The sequence below is a fragment of the Ambystoma mexicanum genome, chromosome 8, assembly GCF_040938575.1.
Source record: "Ambystoma mexicanum isolate Mex_15411 chromosome 8, UKY_AmexF1_1, whole genome shotgun sequence".
NCBI lineage: Eukaryota > Metazoa > Chordata > Amphibia > Caudata > Ambystomatidae > Ambystoma > Ambystoma mexicanum.
In genome coordinates, this window is record NC_090929.1 from 830,678,968 (window position 1) to 830,700,290 (window position 21,323).

Here is a 21,323-nt window from a genome sequence, read left to right on the forward strand (position 1 = left end):
TGTGGTTTTCCGAAATGTTTGTGTGTGTAAAATGTTATTGTCTATTTCAATCTTTAGATCAGGAAACTCTAAAGAGGTACTGCTGATTTACCAGCAAACTCAATCCCTAACCAGTTGTAATTCAAATAATGCATACATTCTTCAAAACGTGCAGGTTTCCCATTCCAAATTATGGTGCCATCATCTATATACGTTTTGCATGTGACAATTTCTGACTGAAAATCATGATCCCTATAAATGTATGTGTGTTAAAAAGCAAAACATAAATAAATTGGCCAGGGATGGTGCATATTTGGCACCCATGGCCAGACCGTGAGTTTGTAAAAGATATTGCCCATTAAACAGAAATTGATTGTGATGCAAGGTGAAATCTAAGCAAGCTTTGATCATATTGACATGTTGTTGATAAGTGGCTGAGTGGTTGCGGAAAGTGAAGTCTATCGTCTCAAGTGCCAAATCATGTTTAATGGAGGTGTAGAGTGCTTTAACATCCAGACTTGCCAGTTTGTAAGTTGGTTGACAAGTGATGGAATTGAGAATTGTAAAGGTGTGTGTGGTATCCTTGAGATAGGCAGGTAACAGTGGGACCAGATCTTTAATAGCTGTGTCAATGTATTGTGCCAGCCCCTCTGTTGTCCAGCCGATCCCACTCATGATATTATGCACTTCAGGTAAATTCTGAAAACCCTTATGTATTTTCGGAAGAAAATAGATTGTTGGAATAATGGGATGAGATCTAGCTAAGAATCCTTTCTCGTCCTCAGTTAGCAAACCCTGGGCATGCCAATGAGATATTAATGTGTTGAGTTCAAGTACTGTCTGTTCTGTTGGATTGCCCTTAAGCTGTTGATATCATCCAGGAGTATTGAGATGAAGATCACCCATGTGTAAATAGAAGAGGTATTCAATATAACTATATTGCCTGCCTTGTCTGCTTCTTTTATTACAATACTCCTGTCTGTGGCTAGTTGGGTGAGAGCCATTTGTTCAGACTTGCTTGAATTGGATTTGAGTCTGGAAAACTCCCTATTTGTATGGTCCATATGAGAATGTATATCCTTGGTTATAGCCTGATAGAAAGTATCTATTACATTTTCATTTGGTGCCAATGGTACAAATGTTGATCTATTCTTGAGTTCCACTAATTCCATATTGCGTTGGTGAATACCTAACTCCTGCTGAATGGATGCAATAGAAGGTGCTGGTTCAGTGATCAGAGACAATGCCCATTGTGTGCTCTCGATGTCTGCTATTGTAAATCGACTGGTAGCTTGCTGTATTTCTGCTGGTTGAAAAATGCTGGTTTGATTGTGAAAGAATTGTTTTTATTTCAATTTTCTCACAAATTTGTAAAGAGCTATTTGAAATTCAATACGATCAGACTTGAAACTTGGTGCAAACGAAAGACCTTTATTTACGAGAGAAAGTTCAGTCTCAGAGAGTTCCGTATTAGACAGATTATATACTAAATTTTGAGTATTGGCTTGGGTTGTAAATTCTTGGTTCTGGATCTAGTTAGCCTGGCATCTAACCTTTTTGTTGCCTCCGTCTTGCCCCTCTTCCCCTTCCTCCTCTGACGATGAAGTGGTTGGTATAGTGTTTAGGCCTAGAGGGACCTGAAAACATACTTGCTTGTTGAAGAAGGGATTGGGTGTCTGAAAATTACCTTTTTTGTAACGCTTAATCTCTTCCAAGAAACCCCTCCAATGGTGCGTGAGGCCTGAAGTGTCACTAGTGGCACCGCCTTCATTGTTGCTGGTTGTTTCCCCTTCTGATTCAGCATCAGATGAGACTGGTGTTGTTGTGGGTGTTAAAGTGTCTGCTTTGAAGTTATAATAATCAAATTTAGTTTGAAATGTATAAACTCTTTCATTGTTACAGTCCCTTTCGTCTCTAAAGAATTTGTGTAATTTGCGCTTTTTTATATCGTCTTGATAATCTCTCATTATAGCGTACATGGTAGCAAAGTTCTTTTCTTTAGTAGCCACAGGATTGGTCATATTCTGAATCTCCTGTTTAATGTCCTCTTTCTGGGAAGTTGCCCGTTCATGTTCGTGCTCAGCATGAACTATTAATAGTCAAAGGATTTTTTCTGAACTTAATGTTAGATTTTCTGCCCATTCCTGTGCAAGATCCGCATCCTGAACATCATTAAAATCATCCATGTTTATAAATGTGCAGTTCTGCCCTCAGGGCATTTTTCCAGCATCACCGAATGGTAAATTTACCACCCAGGCTAAGTGTATTAAGTCCAGTATCTGATATTTCAAAAGAACTGGGATGAAAGGAGACATTTGTTAGAGTATATTCTGAAGAGAGTGCCAACATTATTAAAGGGGATTATTACAAGAGGTGCAATGTTACAATAAATACCACTATTTACCACCATAATAAGCTACCACAGGATTAGGCATAACTTCTTCAGAGAATATATCTAACAGGCTTCAAAGAACTGTAGGTGAACACCCTTGAAGTACCGAGAGCCAAGGTATAAGAGATTGGACAGAGGAATTTAAAATGTGTTTGCGTATTTTAGTCAGTACAAGGTAGGTAGGAGCAGCTTAGTCCCTGCTATCGACCCATGTAGAGCTGGCTTGTGGGTGTGTGCTGTGAATGCTGTCGAAGAGTATGCGAGTCAAGGCGACTGATTATGTGTCTAGCTAGAAACAATAACATCAATATGTTCATAACATATACAATTTACCAAGTTATTTCAATTATAATTCTCATACTTTACAGAAACAAAAATACAAACATCAAATTTTAAAACAAATATTGACTTAATAATACAAATGTAAACAGTAAAAAAGGCAGCCCAAATGTAATACACATTAAAAACATAAATCAATAACAATTGTTTCACATGAGTATCAAATACAAACAAATATTCATAAAACAAATTACATTACTTTCACTATAAAACATTTTACAACCCAACTTAAAAAATAACATAGCAAAAACAGTGTGAGTTACGGTAACCATGACATATGATTTAAATATATTTCAAAAAATGTATTGATAATATTATTTTTATATTTTTACCTTAACGTTATTATATCTAATGTTTGTAGAGTTCAAGATTTTGTAGGTCTAAATTTTAACTCTTTTCTATTTTTTTTTCAAATAATAGATATATGAGACTACTACACATTGTGTTCATTGATAAGTGATTCCTTTGTTCTTCCTTTTCATTCACTGGCATGCAGGAAATGCAGTCACCATGCGTATTCTTCCAGCCTGCATTGTGTTGCTTTTTGTCATCAAATTATTTCGGAAGATAATTTTGCAAGAGTTGACACTTTTTTTTGCATGTGTCTCTGGGTCTGGTTACTAAGAAATTGTGGTAATTCCACAGCTAGAATATCCTGCCACATAGGTAGGTACTGTTGCAGAGTAGCCACGTGACCAACATAATAAAAGTAACGGGCCGCTTCCGGCTCGTCAGTCTGACCACCATCCGGCTCCAGTGTCGTCTCTCACGCACCATGCTGGTGCTGCGCTGCATGCGCTGAGCCCAGGGACGGGGCCCAGCTCGAGGACGGTGCCCCTGCCGGGCAACGCCGTCCAGACAGTGCCGCTGTCGCTGTGTGTCCCCCCCAGCCATGTGAGTCTGGTTGGGGTGGTGACTCTGGCCTGGGTGCCCCCAGAGCCGGGGCCGCGGTGCGCTGGGAGCCCCCAGCCACGTGTGGAGCTCCGGTGGTCCGGAGCAGGTGAGGTGACCCCCCACCCCTGAGTCTCTGGCATGAGCACTGCACCTGTGTGTGTCCTGTTGGGTGACCACGACATGAGTATGGGGGGCTGCCCGGTGACCTGGAGCAGCCCCCCCAACATTGGCGATGAAGGTACGGGCCCTGCGTGCCCAGAGGAAGGAATAGTGAGGCGGGCCCAACTCCAACTGGGCCCGTGTAGTCAACATGGTGGGCGAGCTGCCTACCCGTCCCCTGAGGGAGACGGGGGAAGTTCGCGGAGTCGGCCGCAAGAGGAAGAGGGTCTTCTCCCCACCGTCACCAGCAGGAGCGGGGACGCAGTGTCCCCCCCCATGGGGGAGAGAATGTCTGCGGCGTCAGCTGCAGAGGAGGTGCTGCCCCTCCCCCACCCACGAGCCGCGGAGGAGAGGACCGAACAAAGGAGTGCGGGCCCGACTCTAACTGGGCCCGCGATGAAGGGAAGTTGGGAGCAGTTGCCCCCAACTGTGTGAGGGAGGCAGGCGGCATTCGCCCGAGAGTGAGCCTGCTATCCCTCATACGAGGGAGGACCTGCGGCATCGGCGGCGTGCACGGCTGCACACCCCCCCCTAAGATCCGAGGAGTGGGAGGAACATGGGTGAGCCCTCCGCAATGGAGAGAAATGCTTGTGGCCGCGGCCGCCGCAAGGGAGATGGCGGCGTCGCCGCAACTAAATGCAGGGCGCCCCCCCTGGCCGCAGCAGGGTGAGCCTGCCGAGATGGCGGCATCGGCCGCAACAAAATGCATGGTGGCCCACCCGGGCCGCAGCAGGGTGAGCCTGCCCCCCCAAGTGAAGGCGGGCCCACCCCCATCCGGGCCCGCGAGCCGGGAGGAAGTCCGTGGCAGCCCCCAAGTGCCCAGGGCATGCCACGGCGAAAAGAAAAAGGAAAAAAAAGACGATGAGGCAGGCCCAAACCCAACGGGGCTTGCGTGAGGGAACAATGGAGGCGCTGCCCCTCCCCCACCAGCGACCCACGGAGGGGAGCAGCGGCGAGCATCGCCGCAAGAGAAGACATGAGGCGGGCCCACCACCAACTGGGCCCGCAAGGACATTGTAAGCTCGCTTTGAGGAGCGGGCAGAGGAGAGGCCCAGCGGCCCCTTCCCCAACGGCAAAGAAAGGGTAACCTGAGGAAGGAGGGCAGAAAGCCCTGTGGTCCGGCGCAACAAGGAAGAAGGCCAGGCTCATAGCATTGCACCGGTGTCATCTGGCCAGCAGCCCACAGAGCAAGCAGGAAGGAAAGGACTGGGGGTGCAGCAAGTGTTGGTGATCTGTGCGTTTTTATGGGCCTGCAGCTCGGGCACCCTACCACCGGTGTTTGCCAATGCCTGCCCCCATGAGGGAGAGGAAGCGTACTGAGGGGTGCTTCCCCCAAAGACTGTGGACTTGGCCAATGTGGCCCCTGGGCCTCCCCAGGTGCGGCTTTGCCGGCCTTCGTTTGACTTTTGGTGAGTGTCCAGGGTGAACATTGGTGAAGACCCCAACTGGTCTCCTGCAGCTCAGCCAGGGCAGAAGATGGGCATCACTATCGACACCCAGTGAAGTCCGAGAGCCGGCCGACACTGCCTGGATTGGAATGGCCCCAGCGGGCGGACAATGTTAGGTGGTGTACATCTGTACACATAGAATGCGTTATGTCTTGCCAGTGGCTCGCACTGGTGGTTTGTGTGTCAGTTGACCCACTCACCCAGGTTAATAAAGGGTGCACTAGTAGAGTGGTTGTAGGAGCAGTAATGAGTAGTTAGCGGCATATGTTTTGTTTTGTTGTTTATTAAAACATGGAGTGGTGTTGCAGAGTAACCTCCCTGGGAGCATGGTAGCTCCCAGGATGTTGTCATGGGTCACGTGGCATTAGCTATGTGACCAACATAATAAAAGTAACGGGCCGCTTCCGGCTGGTCAGTCTGACCACCATCCGGCTCCAGTGTCGTCTCTCACGCACCATGCTGGTGCTGCGCTGCATGCGCTGTCCGGACGGTGCCCCTGCTGGGCAACACCTGGGCAACACCATCCCTGTGTGTCCCCCCAGCCATGTGAGTCTGGTTGGGGTGGCGGCCCCGGCCTGTGTGCCCCCAGCGCCTGGAACGCGGTGCTCCGGGTGCCCCCAGCCACGTGTGGAGCGCTGGTGGTCCGGAGCGGGTGAGGTGACCACCCACCCCAGAATCTGCGGCATGAGCGCCGCACCTGTGTGTGTCCTGTCAGGTGACCCCGACATGAGTATGGGGGCTGCCCGGTGACCCGGAGCAGCCCCCCCAACAGGTACTGAGGTAGACATTTTGCAATGTAGCCACAATCATTTTGTGCATAATAGTGGAGTAGTACCACTCTGTTTCCATGATGGCTTTCAATGTATATTCACATTTGTTAATCTCATGCATATTTCCATGCATAAGCACTGCCTCTAATCCACATGCACTGTCATAAACTGTGATTGCATCTTCTTGTTGTGCTTCAGGGTTGTTGGCTGGGTACAGTCGCGTATTCCATATTTCCTTTCTCAATCGCTCTTGGCACCTATTACACATTTTAATTCTTCTTCTTTGATTGGTAGTGTACTTACACCTATCTCGAAAAAAGACACGCTTTATAGAAATTAGCATTTGTCTTTTTTTCGAGTGGAATGTTTAAGGGTTCTTTTGTCTACTGTTGGAATAGTTCTAAATATTAGCATGCCATATCAGCAGTATTTTACTTGCCATTACTCTTTAGACTACTGAGAATGCGGAGCATATGCTAAATGGCTTGAGCATATAATCGTACACCCTAATGGCAACCCATGCCATGTGGTGCTTGGGTCTAATTTACTTGGTGGTATGTGCTTGGGATGTCTAGTTGTGAGTTATTCTTAGTGCTGTGAAAGGAGGGCCACAGTTGTGTTATATTGGTTAGTGTAATCTTGTTGCATACCACCTCTTGAATTAGGCCCTGGAGGACAATACAAAGCTTCAGTCTGTTTATGCCTGCTTCCCAGGTTAATTTTGTAAGGCTGTGTTCAAAACTCTCATTGTGTGGAGGTCGGCTAGTAGTGTATCCAGCTGCTCCCTCTATTTCTCTGGTATTTCTCTGGTATGGCCCGCACCTTACGCTTTACACTATTGGCTCCTCTGCAGAGTCAAATCTCATGAGAATCACTCCTCAGAGCATTTACAAATGTTCTGTAGACCGTTTGAGTGCCTTAATTACATATTTCATTTGCACCTAGCTTGCTGTCATTGCTAGTTTCTTATGCATTAGAGCCTAGCGTCTGCTTTTTTCCACAGTTTACACTTTCCCTACAATGTTCCCATTTTTGAGTTTGAGTCTTAGTTATCCCAGCAGCTTTATCTAGCACCCCCCAGATCCATCTAGGTTTAAATGTGTTGCTGCCCCGAAATTACCCAACAGTATCTTGTGAAATTATTCTGAGGTCAGTTCTTATGTCCTCCATCCTATAAATATATTCTCTATCCACCCATATCGCACAGTCAAGTTTAGTGTGTTTGTTTTTTTGTTTGGCTTTGGTCACACTCTGTATCTGTCTCTCAAGAGTTAGTTTCTCACTCTGCACCCATTTTTCCTTCATGCGCCATTGCATTCTAATACCAGTAGGTCTGTATGAAGATATTAGTAGTCGCTACCAAGTAACTTAATCACCAGCTCTCTTGGGTCGGTTAGATTGCCGTTGTGGATTCTCCAGGGTTTTGTCTCTTAAAGCAAAATTGGAGTCAGTGTTTCTGCTTGTTTCTTTTCCAGTCAGAAATGTTGGTCTGACTCCACATGGCGTCCTGTTATTAGTTCTGTATGTCTTTTCCCTCAGTATTATTTTCGAAAGTAAGAGTCTTCAAAATGCACTTGCCCCCTGTGCAGAAAAGGAATGGAAGTAATCCGTGCTCTGAAAATCCCAGAAAAAGGGAAGTGTGCATTCACTAAAATGAGCTAACATATATGTACTATCTCACAATAATGTCCTTTTGTAAGCCGTGACAACACCACTTGTGATGTTGGTTCGAACTGCGCATGCCAGTTAGTCCCCCAGGTATGCCTTTATGACTTGTGCCCTGAAGCAAGATGAATGCCGGGAAAATACCTGCTATAGAGCGTAAATGAACAGCATTGTACGCAGCGTCTTGAAATGAAACATGCCACACACACTGATGTGGGGTTTTGCAGGCAGGTTCAGTCACTTCATAAATTGCGTTCGATTTAAACCTATTTTTTGATAACAGTCAGGACTGATGTGTTAGGAAGGTCCAGAAAACTTTGAAACAAGCCTTTAACTGCAAGATATGAAAGTGTGCTTAGGTGCTTGTGTTGTGATTTATTTTTTTCTAACAGTTATCTTAATGTCTGTTCATAAATGTACAGAGACTAAAAAATGAAACCTTATGTCAACGTAGTGAGGTTCGTGAGATGCATTGCAGATTGGAATACCCTCCTTTTTTATGTTCTAGCTATGCATGCCGCAATAGTTAAGAAAGGACTGTATAAACAGCATTTGAGACAGTGCAGTGAAGGAAACACCCTATAAATCACAGTCCTCCGCGGGCAGTAGACGGGACTGACCTTCATTCACTGGAAGGAAGCTCTGAGGAAAGAAAGTGGGCATTGTTAAGCTGAGTGGAACTCCTGGTCCTGGGACTTCAATGACTCATGCTGCAGATTTCTGCATTTCCTTCCTCGAACGGTTAAGCATCATTTTTAAACAGTTCATATAAAAAACGGCAGTGGGCAGTTTTTCAAGTGCTTCCCATGCCTGGGCGTATTTCCCTACTCAGTGTGCTATTGACATACTGACACTCTCTTAATGCTTATCATAACTATATTTATTGAAGAGAAAGTTGGAATGTCGACATTTCTTTTTTTAAAGAAATGTTACAACATAACAGGAAAATATGTGTTTATCTAGTGATGGGTTGAATGAGAGAACCAATGCTGGGAGGCCTTTGTAAGAGCCCTCCCCGTCTTTAGACGTGAAGAAAGAATAAATGAGACACCCCCTGACGCGGAATAAGGCTAAGAGGACCGGTTGCAAAGTTAAAAAAATATCTTTATCTAAATGGCATCCAAAGAACTCTGCTGCCTGAGAGCGCTCTGACAAATATCACAACTACATCACATTATAAAGGGGAAAATCGTCATAGATGACGCAATTAACATAGGGTATTGATTTGGTACAGGATTGGAAAGTCATTATAGTACTATATGGCTGCGGTGTCACTGTTCCATCCGGATTGGTCTCTCCTTTGCCAGGGAGGATGGACGTCACATGATCCCGTTGTCAGTGTCCAGGATGGGTGAAGGTCAGGTTGCTGTGAAGCGGGGTGGCCACTAACTAAGCTAACAAAATACATCTTTGTGAAGCATGCACTAAATAATGATCATCTGCAATGCATTTGAACAAATTGTTGTAAACCTATAAACTACATACATATATCTACATTATTAATAACAGCAGCTTATATATAGCATTAGGTTAAAGGGTTTTGGCCATCGTGATAACGTTGATTGAAGCTAGGGTCTGGACTTGTAAAAGATCTAAGGTACATCTGCATTTGTTAGCAGTGGGAGACAATATACTGTGACAGGGGTCTAATGTTTGTCGAGGGTCTGCTTGGTGGGCATCATGGCGAGGTCGCATATCTGGTACATCAAGAGAATAACTTGCAGGGACACAGGGTTACACTGGCAGTAATTTTCCAATGGCGAGGGCGAGGGGGCATGGACAGATTTGTGGAGATGGATGAGCTACCGCGCTTGGCTCAAGCCGGTTCACACGCAGGGCAGTGATCTCAGAGGAAGAGTGAGCTGTTACATTTGTTCTTTGTTGCAATTACTTCTGGCTTCAGCGTGAGAATGGGGCTGCCGAGTTTTCCAGACACGGTGAGAGAAAAGGTGGGGGCCATGTGTGCTGTGTGCGCGGTGCTGCAAAGGGGAGAGAAGCCTTTTTGTATTATCGCAGTGAGGCCTAGTTACCAAGATGGAGTCAAGGGGGCACACAAATGGATGCCCTGAGTCCTGTGCAACTGCCCCATCTACACAAGTGCCAACCAATGCTGACATTGCATAAGGGCAATGGGGGCACTCCCCACCATTGGAGGCACATGGTCCAAGTTTGCACTAAGGAAAGGAGGATCGGGGGGGCTACTGGCCCCTCACTCCCACACATTCCCCCCTTTCATTACATCTAAAGTAACAAACTATCAGTTCTTTTTGTTCTGTCTTTGATAATACTCAGCTTCAGTTATTGCTTCATCCCAGGCTGGTTTACCATTTATGGGCATCATATGCTCTTCAGGCTGGGCCCTTTTCTTGCATATTCATCAGGGGTACATGTCATATATATCCCTCCATCCCCATCCAGGTCAACCCACACTTCATTGTACCATTGCAACTCTCTGGGTTCTTTTATGGTGGTATAATACAGATTGTCAACCCTGTCCCCAATCTGGCTGTATTCCGCTGTCATGCGGTATTTTGGTGGGTTAGGTTCCCCAATTTGCATCTGCGCATCTATCATGGTTGTTAACATTGCCTGTCGGCCCATCGTTATCATCATCATAGCTGAACTAGGCATAGATTTTGCACAACATTGGATACCTAATTGACACACACAGAACAATAGCATTATAAAGACGATGATATGAATGAACATTTTCATCATTGTGTTGAACCAGGATTGTATCCAGCTGAACATGTTGTCAAACCAGGTGGTTGGTTCTACTCCCCTTCTTTCGACAGCCTTTCTCTCAGGCTGTGTACTGCTGATATTACATGGGAAAGAGTTCGATTATCTGCATCTTCAGATGGCACGAATGTGCAACATGCGCTCCTGATTTTTCGGCAAACACTGCCGTCCATCGCCCTTCTTCAGTGTCATTGGCGAGTTGGATCAGCTCCCAGCACACTACCTCTAACCACTTGGTGTTAGTTCGGGCCTGGAGCCCTGGTGTTAGGAGCAAAGCAAAGAATGTCTCTGCGGAGTTGAAGAGCTTGTATTTCGGCAGGATTGCGGCAAGAAGAGCAGATTATTCAGAGGAGATGAAATTGGATGATCTCCTTTTGCAAGAGAGTTTGTCTCTTAAGTCGTTTCTGACAACAGTTCATATGCTGGTGGCTCTGTTACTTCTGGTTGGGGTGCTGCCGATGTGTCAGCCTATTGCCCTGCTGCTGATATGCCAGCCGATTCTCCTGCTGGCGATATGCCAGTCGATTCTCCTTTTCCACCTTGGATGTGACTTTCTGGGATTATCATCAGAGCTGAGTGTAGGATGGCTAGGGCGCAAGTGCCCTTCCATGACGCCGGGAGATGCAGGTATGCTTGTTTGCCACAGATCCAATACATATCCACGAGGGCTGCTGTGCCCTTCTTCATGTCTGGAATTATGATTGTCTTATTGCATTGCTTGTTGGCACCCATGGGAACTTTCCCTTCTCTGTGGAAGCATAGTGCATGTGGTATTTCTTTTTGCGTCTTGATTGGCTTTTCTAGTGCTGTGACAAATGTGAGTTTGGCAATGTGCTGGGACCAGACGGGGGTACATGTTTCCTTTACCCATTGAAAGTTCTCTTCAGTCAGTCCACTGTGTGCCTCAGCTTTGAACTCGATCGTTTCGTCATGCCATTCATTTTCTGCAAATCTTGTTCCTTTTATGACGAAGAAAGGTTTTTTGATGCATATTACTCTTTGGCGTCTGCTTGTGCATGTTCTTTCGTTCTGCAGCATCTCTATTGTAACTGTGTGTGCCTGGAAGGTGCTCCAAATTCTACACAATATGAGATGAATTAAACATTGGGCGTCTGACAAGGGCACCTCTTGTGGCTCCAATATTTTGGGCGCCCCTGATGCATGCGGTATGAGAGAGCAAACATAGCAGCTCTCATTTGTGGCTTGCTTTGCTGTTGCACTCATGTCTGAGTACCATTCATTTGATTGGTCTGGGTGGTGGAGATCTTCTATTTCATCGAATCCCAAGCCATGATAGATGTCATATCTTTTTCCATCCTCCCCTCTTTTTCCTCTCCCCTTGCAATAACTTCTAACCTTTTGATAATGTATTGGCAACACCCCAGTCCATGCTGTGTCATTAACATTATTTACTGTGTGTTCATCTAGCGGTCCTGGTGGTTCATGAGTAGCAGAAACATAAAATGAGGTAAAGTCCCTGGTTGTCTGTGCATTAATATTCTTTTTGGTTAGTTAATTTGACCAAAAATAGTCACCATCATATTTGTTTGTTTCATTGTTATTATACAGGCTTATAGCGGCAATTGGTAGGAGAGGGGCAGTTGTTGTGTTATTAAAGTGCATCATAGTGTAGGTTACATTAGCATCATTACCATTGGCAGAATAGTTTTCTTTCCACATTGTTTTTATCCCTCTCCATATTAGTAGTGACCCTTCTCGTATTAGCTGTGCCCCTCTCCCCCCTTTGTTCATATCATGGACAATACATATGAGTGTGTAGTACCATGCCATGAAGAATAGCATCACAGACAACAAGACCGCAGAAAACTTTAAAGCACACTCAACATTACTATATTTATTGGCTCTATTGGCAATCCTATCACTAACTAATATTAAATCATTGTCTGTGAGCGCACTCCTTTCGGCCATTGTGTTACCTGGAGGTGACAAGCATACATTCACTGTTTACATTGCATAGTTCATTACTGTTTGTGATATTCTCCTTAATAGTCACTTACGTATTACTATAAATATTTTACAATAACGCTTTTCTACTGATTGTGCACTTTACTTGTATTGAGCTACTAACATCATTTCTATATGTACACACTTTATGTTTCTTTTTATTCACTTTGATAGAGAGTACAGGGCATACGAGCGAGAGATAGAAAGGAAGGATGAGAGAAAGAGAGAGAGAGAGAGTCGAGAGTCAAGCATGCATATTCATGTGCATTGTTCCTTTTACCCTCTTTGCAATTACATTTCACTTTCATTCACTATTTCAGTGGTGCGTGTTTGCCCACACTGAGGGAGTGTTGTATTGCGTGCCCTTCTCACATCTGAGAGATGCACCCAATACTTCAGTCCCTTCACCTTAACTGCTGTGGGTGTTCAATAGACGACCTCATAGGGTCCATGAAATCTCACCGAACAAAACTCCTTACATATACATTATCTCCTGGCATTAATGGGCCACTTGGGCTGTCTGGGGCTGGCGCTGCAGTGTCTGTCGCAGCATTCTCAGTAAAGGGTGTTGTAATTTGTCATGCTATGCTACACACTGCGTGCATCAACTGGGTAAGGTATTCTTTAAATTCTTCCCCCAGCACTGTGGAAGCCTGGAGCGCATCGGATGCTTTTCTTATTGGGGAGAGTGGCGTATGGATACCCCTACCAGTTACAATCTCACGGGGGCTCAAATGGTGATCTTTACTTGGTTGTGTTCTGAGTTGGAACAGTGCTAGGGGCAGGCAATACACCCAATTCTTCTTGAGTGTGTTGCACAACTTTGACAATTTACTTTTGAATAGGCCATTGATCTTTTCCACCATTACGGTAGCCATTGGATGTTAAATAGCACACAGTTTGTGCTTAACCCCTAGGAGCGATGTCACTTCATTGAAGATGTAATTCACAAAATGTGTGCCATTGTCCGATCTTATTACATCGCACATTCCCCAGCTGGAGAACACCTCACGCACCAAAATCTTAGCAGCCCACTTCGCGTCCAGGTTGGGGCATGGTCCTGCCTCCACCCATCTTGAGAAGGGGCATACCACCACAATCAAGTATCTTGCCCCATCACATCTCTCCCCCATGTCCGCATAATCAATTTGGAGGTCTCTGAAGGGCCCCACAAGTTGCGGTAAAGTTCTTTGCAATGTTCTTAAGGTCATTCCTGAACTGTATGTCTGGCATGTGGTGCACTCTATAGTGAATTTTAACAAATGTTCGTGCAGATTGGGAACAAACCAGTGCTCCTGTATGTCTGCTGTGATATGTTGTTTTGCTACATGGGCCAGGAAATGCAGCTGTTGGAATGCTACCTCTAATAATTCCACTGGCATCACTGCCTTCCCAGTCGCCTCCTGTCTCCAGATCAGATCTGTTGGTGATTGTGTACACCCTTGTTTGGCCCATAACTCTTGCTCTTCAATTGGTGCTCTCCACTGCAACTCTATTATTTGTGTTACTGGTGTATTGCTATACCCTTCTTCTGATGGTTATGCGGTGGGTGTTTTCACACTGCATTCAATTGTTGGGGGTACATTGAAATACGAGGCATCTTTTGCTGCTGCGTCTGCTGCCGCGTTTCCTAATGAGATCGCATCTGTGTTATTAGTACGGGCTTGGCATTTCACTACCGCCACTACTGAGGGTTCTGCTAATGCTTCTATTAATTCATTTAGTAATGTTGCATGTTGAACTGGCAACCCATCTGCCCGTCGGAACCCTCTACGTCACCATCAAGATAATCCTGAATGTACTGTTATCGTGGCATTCGCTGAATTCGAGTATATGGTCACTGCACATCCTTTTGGTGTATGCAGTGGTTCAATTAATGCCACCAGTTCTGCCGCTTGTGCGGAATAATGAGAAGGGAGGTGTTTTTGGACAATCGTTTCATAGTCGTCTTCTTCCATTCTTACCACGGCCATCCCCATATGTTTTTCCCCCGTTTCAATATCTATGGATGCTGACCCATCTATGAAGTATATTTCTCCATCTTGTAATGCGTTCTCACTTGCTTTGGGAATATCATCTTCCTCTCCCTCGTATGTTGCACAGTCGTGCTCCTGCATGTCTTCTACAGTACATGGTTCTGTAATGAACGTGGCTGGATTTACTGTTTTACATCTCATAACATGCACATTTGGGCTGGAGATTATTATCTCATAAACTGTTGCCCTCTGTGTTGTCAACGTTGAATTGGATCACTCTAAAATTGCAAAGAGTGAATGCTCCGCGTACAACATCACTGAGCAGCCCATTACAATTGTGGTGCTCTTTTCAATAGCGAAGGCCGCTGCGGTGAGAGCTTGTTCACACGCGAAGTGACCTTGCATCACCGCATCCAGCGTTCTGCTGTAGTAGGCCAATGGATTGTGGCTTAGGGACGTTTTTTGTGTTAATACTGCAGTCATCAGTGTGCCATTGCAATGTGAGAATAGGTAAAATTCCCTGTCGTAGTCTGGGTTTGCGAGAACTAGTGTGTGCGTGATCAGGTCTTGTAGCTTGAAGTACTGTGTCATTATTTAATTTGTCCATTTTACTGGGACATTATTCTTTTGGGACACTTTCAGTGCTTGTAGCAATGGCCGCGTGTAGGCTGTGTAATCAAGTATCCAGGCGCGGCAGTAATTACATATGCCGAGAAAATTCTGCATGTCTTTTACAGTTTGTGGTATTATCATGTGGCATATAGCCGCCGCTCTGTCGGGAAGTATTCTTTTGCCATCTTTAGATATTACTTGTCCTAGGTATAGGACCTCAGCTAGGCAGTATTGCAATTTTCCTTTATCTACCTTATATCCTTTCGTGGCTAGTAAATTCAACAGTGTTACAGAGTCTTCTCTGCACTTTTCTTCAGTTTTGCTGCAGATGAGCAGATCATCCACGTATTGTATTATCATGCTCTCTACATCAATAGTTCCAAGATCTTCTTCTAAGATCCTATTGAAAATGCTTGGGCTTTCACAATATCCCTGCGGTAATCTGCAATGTTCGTACCTGTTCCCTCCTAGCGTGAACGCCGTGAGGTATTGGGAGCTTGGATCAATTGGTATAGAAAAGACCAAATCTACCAATGTAAAAAATGTGGCTTCTTTGAGTATGCTGCACAGTATTGATGCCGGGTTAGGGACCAATGGGAACTCTTTCTGTATGATGTCATTGAGTTGGCCGAGATCTTGTATCATTCTTCATTCCCCTCCTTTTGCCTTTTTGATCGGAAAAATTGCTGTATTACATGTGGAGTTGGATGGGACTATTATTCCTTGTTTTAACAGAGCACTTATTGTTTCTCTATTCCTTTCTCCGCTTCTTTTGATAGTGGGTACTGTTTGACTCTTGGGGGTATGGCACCTGGCTTCAATTTTATCTTAATTGGTGTTACTTCATGCAATAACCCTATATCATTGGGACCTGTGGTCCAGATCTCAGGCAGTACTCTTTCCATATCTTCCTCGAAAATTGCAGGTGGCACGTTAACACTGGCCATGAGTGGGTTTTGCATTTCCCTGTATTGAACCATGATGTTGCATGGTATACTTATTTCCATTATTATCTCTCCATCATTCTCATTGTCAGTGAAAAGCTCTTCATCAGTTAAATGGCACAACATTATGTTTGGGTCTATGCATAGTACTGTTCTCCACCCGCATCCATGTGTGTCCAGTTCTATCACCGCGATACGTTTGTTTAAGACCTGAACCCCCTCTAGATCAATAGACAAGATGGTTCCTGGCACAACGTCTGTATTCACAATTGGGCGAAGATAAAATCTGTGGGCACCCTCCATTCCTTTCTTGTTATCTCTGGCACCATCCGAGCCAATACTCTGATGCCGTAAATGAACATGTCCATGTCAATGGGCACCCCTCTTACTGCAACTTCGTTTGTCATAGTGCTGATCATTAGCATTGCTCATATGGCGCATACTCATGGGGTTGAACACACTATTCCCCGCTCGGTGAAAGAGGTATTCATAGTTAACTTACTCAACAAATCTCTTCCCAGCAAATTGATTGGCGCGCCTTCATGTTACAGTAAGGGTGCGCCTCTGTCCCCCCCCCCACTGGTATGTCAAGATCTTTTGTGTAAGGAACCTTTAAAACAGCCCTAGAGAACCCTGCATTTCCAAATTTCTTTCCAAGAGTGGAAACTGCCCTTCCATGAGACATGATTTTTCTGCTCCTGAGTCTACCATAAAGATAAACAGCTTGTTTCCTATCTCTGCTCCCACTAGTGGTTCCTCTTCTGCAGATAGGGTAGTGGATAGGACTGGACACGCAGGTGCTCTCTGTGGGCTGTCCTAATCTGCATAAGTCTCGGTTCCTGGCACCGAGAAAACATTGTCTCCTACTATTGCCGTGCCGCGAAAAGGTGCAGGTGCACCATTAGCAGATGTCGGAAAAATTGTATTGTTTGCGTTCCCTACTGTATGTTGTGCTCCCCTCTGCTGTGGCTTTTGTTGAGGGGGTTGCTGTCTTTGCTGTATTTGGGGCTCATTATAATATTGATCACCTTGCCCGCCCCCTCCCATAGGTAACCCGTAGGGGCTTTCTGGGTGTGGAAGTCCGTATTGCTGTTCATTTCCCATAGGGGGCTGTCCTTGAAAGTACCTTGCAGGTTGCATTCTACAATCTCTTGAATAGTGCCCCCATCTTCCACAATTCCAACATGACCCTTGTGGTCCTCCTCTCATCCCAGGCCCACCAAAACATCTTTTTCCCATTCCTCCAAATCCCCCTTGTGGCCCCCTGTACCCACCTCGACCTCTTGTCAGTCTTCCTTGCCACTGGTACCCACCATATTGTTCTTCTCCGTCCCACTGTTCTTGTCCTCATGCGGCCCATGCTGTGGCCATTCTTACTGGTGCATTTCTTGCTCCGTCATCCCCTTCACTGCTTCTATAAGTTGATGTGGTTGCGTTCAGTGCTGCAACCTTCACTAGCTTATTCTGTATTAATTTCGCTTTGTCTGCCAATCTTTTCTGTGCTATCTCCTTTTCTCTTCCTTTGACCTCCTACAGTGATGTACAATTACGCTTTGGATCTCAGGCCAGCCCTTGCTTCTATCCCAGCTATTTTATCCAAGGCCTTCTATACCTCCTTTGGAAGCCCCTTTTTAATTATGAAATTAAACAGGGCGGTGGATTGATCCCATGCCATAGTACCCGTTTCACTTCTCCATAGGTCTTGAACCCAGAGGATGAATTGTGTAGGCTCCTCCTCCTCTCCCATTGTGCACTGCATCACTAAGTGTAAATCTGGAATGTCTGGAAACATGCGCCGCAATGCATCCCATACTTGTGCTCTAACGTTATTAAATGGCGATCCATCATGGTGGTCACAGCTCATTGTCACTCCCGGGAACCCCGCCTTGACCCATACGGTGTCTGCTTGATCTCCAACAGCGGACACCAATGAACTATTCATGTCCCCTATTTCTAATGGGACTCCTGCTGTGTTCTTCTCAAACACGTGTATCAATTTCCCCGCCCCTCCCGAGAGTGGGGGGAGAAGTTTCAACAAATTGTTCTTTTCCAGTTGGGCCCACGCAATGTAGTGCAGCCTCCTTGCCCCTTTGTGTATCAGTAGCATTTGTAATTTGTGCTTTCTTCCTATCTTACTTACCGTCCCCTTCTTTGTCTTGCTCACCAGCATGTTTCGTACTCACTGTCTTAATCAGCCCTGCCATCTTGGCGGTGACCTTTCATCTAAGTCATCGAAATGGAATGGCAGTGGGGATCCCACCGCCACTACCCCTTCTTCATATTCATCGAGATCACTCCACACCTCTTCTACTTCTTCTTCTTGCTCCCTTTCTTCTACTTGTCTTTCCCCACGCTGGCTATCCGGGCTTGTTGGGTGTATTATTCTTACTGTTTTACCATTTAAATGGAACAGGAACTCTCCCGATTGCCACTCCTGCCCTTGACCTCTTGGTATGTGTGCCGATTGTGATGGTACTGGCGTTGCTGGCGCCGATTCTCCAGCGACACTTGGTGGGGGCGTGAGGTCTGCCGCTGCCACTGGTGGCACTTCCACTCCCCCTAGTAGCATCTGGCCCCTATCGCATAACGCTCTTAATCGTGTTATTTCTATCTGTGCATGTGCAAGCTGTCTGCCTAAGTCCCCAGTTAACCGTGCTAGGTTTACTGGTGGGGCACTAGTTGGGCCGTACAGCCCCCCTTTATCATACGTGGGTGGTGCCATGGCTGCTACCTCTGCTGGGGTGGTCGGGGCTCGCTGTATCCTACTGCGGGCCTTTTCATCAACAGGAACATTTTAGTAGTATCACTCTCAGTTGTGGTTGTCGTACATTCTCCTTTCGCTGTCCCACCTACTTCTTCTGGCATTTTCTCTTTCTTGGCCTCTTTGTCTGTACTTACCTCACCTGCGGGCATTATTTCCTCGAACATCTGCCACAAATCTAACACTTCCCTTCTGTTCTGTAGCTGTTTTCCCTTATATCTCGCCAGCAAATGTGTGGATAATAGATACAGCACCCTTTTATCGAAAGAGCCTCCCTCAGGCCATATGGGTGTTACGCTATCTTCCTTTATCTCCGTCACCCACTGGTCATGGTACTTCTGTATTTTCTCACTATACAATGGGAGATGTTGGCAGATGTGCCCTAATGGTGTTGTTCCCCCCATGGTTATACAATTTTCCGCTTCACACAGGCACTGGGTTGACACCCTTCTCACCTTAATTTCTTATGCAACCTCCTTCTTACCTTTTTGTATTGGCACCCTTTGAACAACCTCTTTTTTTTTCACTATTTACTTTAACCGTAAATTATTTCAATTGTGCACATCTGTCTTTTACCATTACTTAAAACATTTTCATATACATTGCATTTTCAATTTTCTTGATCGACCTTAATTACCTTTTTCAATTTGTTGCACTTAAACAGTTACTAACAGTTCAACATATAACACCATTGACACACGTGAAAACATAGAACATAAAAACCTATAACATTTAACATATACTACCTGTGCTCTTTTACTCCCCTTTTCCCCTTACTTTAGTTTTTTTACCCCCTGTTCTATTTTTTTTTCTCATGCTCTCCCCACATCTTACTCCCCTCTCGCTACCTCACCGAGAATCCTACTCATACGGAAAAAGAGTATTCTAAATGACTACTCCGAGTCTACTACATATCCGAGACTCCTACTATTTTATCTTTATCTTCACTGGCCGAGACAATGCTACGCGGCGCCGCCTTATACCCCGTTCAGGCTAGGTTTCCTCACTCTTCTCTTCCTTCTTTATCTCCACAAAACCTAATGGCCATATAAAGGATAGATCAGAAAAGCCTCAGTATCATTCACACAGACATTAACTTTCTTTTAGTCCACTGTCACCTGTTCCCCTTCTTCCTTAACCCTTCCCTTATCTCTTGGGAACTTTTGCAACCGATACTCACGTGTTCAGTCGGGTATTCGTTAACCGGGAACCCTAGGCCGTTTCTCATTGTGCGCACAGGCTGGTCCGCCGCAGAGGTGATGGTTTTGCTGGGGGGCGTACCGGATCTCGCTGCACTGCACGGGCCTTAAGGCACCTGTCCCAAATCATGTCGCGGGGGGTCAAATGTAAGAGCCCTCTCCGTCTTTAGACGTGCAGAAAGAATAAATGAGACACCCCCTGATGAGGAATAAGGCTAAGAAGACCGGTTGCAAAGTTAAAAAAATATCTTTATCTAAATGGCATCCAAAGAACTCTGCTGCCTGAGAGCGCTCCGACAAATATCACAACTACATCACATTATAAAGGGGAAAATCATCATAGATGACGCAATTAACATAGGGTATTGATTTGGTACAGGATTGGACAGTCATTATAGTACTATATGGCTGGGGTGTCACTGTTCCATCCGGATTGGTCGCTCCTTTGCCAGGGAGGATGGACGTCACATGATCCCGTTGTCAGTGTCCAGGAGGGGTGAAGGTCAGGTTGCTGTGAAGTGGGGTGGCCACTAACTAAGCTAACAAAATACATCTTTGTGAAGCATGCACTAAATAATGATCATCTGCAATTCGTTTGAACAAATCGTTGTAAACCTAAAAACTACATACATATATCTACATTATTAACAACAGCAGCTCATATATAGCATCAAGTTAAAGGGTTTCGGCCATCGTGATAACGTTGATTGAAGCTAGGGTTTGGACTCGTGCAAGATCTAAGGTACATCTGCATTTGTTAGCAGTGGGAGATAATATACTGTGACAAGGGGTCTAATGTTTGTCGAGGGTCTGCTTGGTGGGCATCATGGCGAGGTCGCATATCTGGTACATCAAGAGAATACCTTGCAGGGACACAGGGTTACACTGGCAGTAATTTTCCAATGGCGAGGACGAGGGGGCATGGACAGATTTGTGGAGATGGATGAGCTACCACGCTTGGCTCAAGCCCGTTCACACCAAGGCAGTGATCTCAGAGGAAGAGTGAGATGTTACATGTGTTCTTTGTTGCAATTACCTCCGGCTTCAGTGTGAGAATGGGGCTGCAGAGTTTTCCAGATACGGTGAGAGAAAAGGTGGGGGCCATGTGTGCTGTGTGCGCAGCGCTGCAAAGGGGAGAGAAGCCTTTTTGTATTATCGCAGTGAGGCCTAGTTACCAAGATGGAGTCAAGGGGGCACAACAACGGATGCCCTGTGTCCTGTGCAACGGCCCCATCTATGCAAGTGCCAACCGATGCTGACATTGCATAAGGGCAACAGAGGCACTCCCCACCATTGGCGGCACATGGTCCAAGTTTGTACTAAGGAAAGGAGGGACGGGGGGGCTACTGACCCCTCACCCCCACACACCTTTAAGAGCATGTTCGGGTAATCTTTGGAATGTAAGTACTGTTTGTGCTGTACAAAAGATTGCAGATGCAACTATATATATATTCAGTAAAAAATCTTGCAGTGCTGTG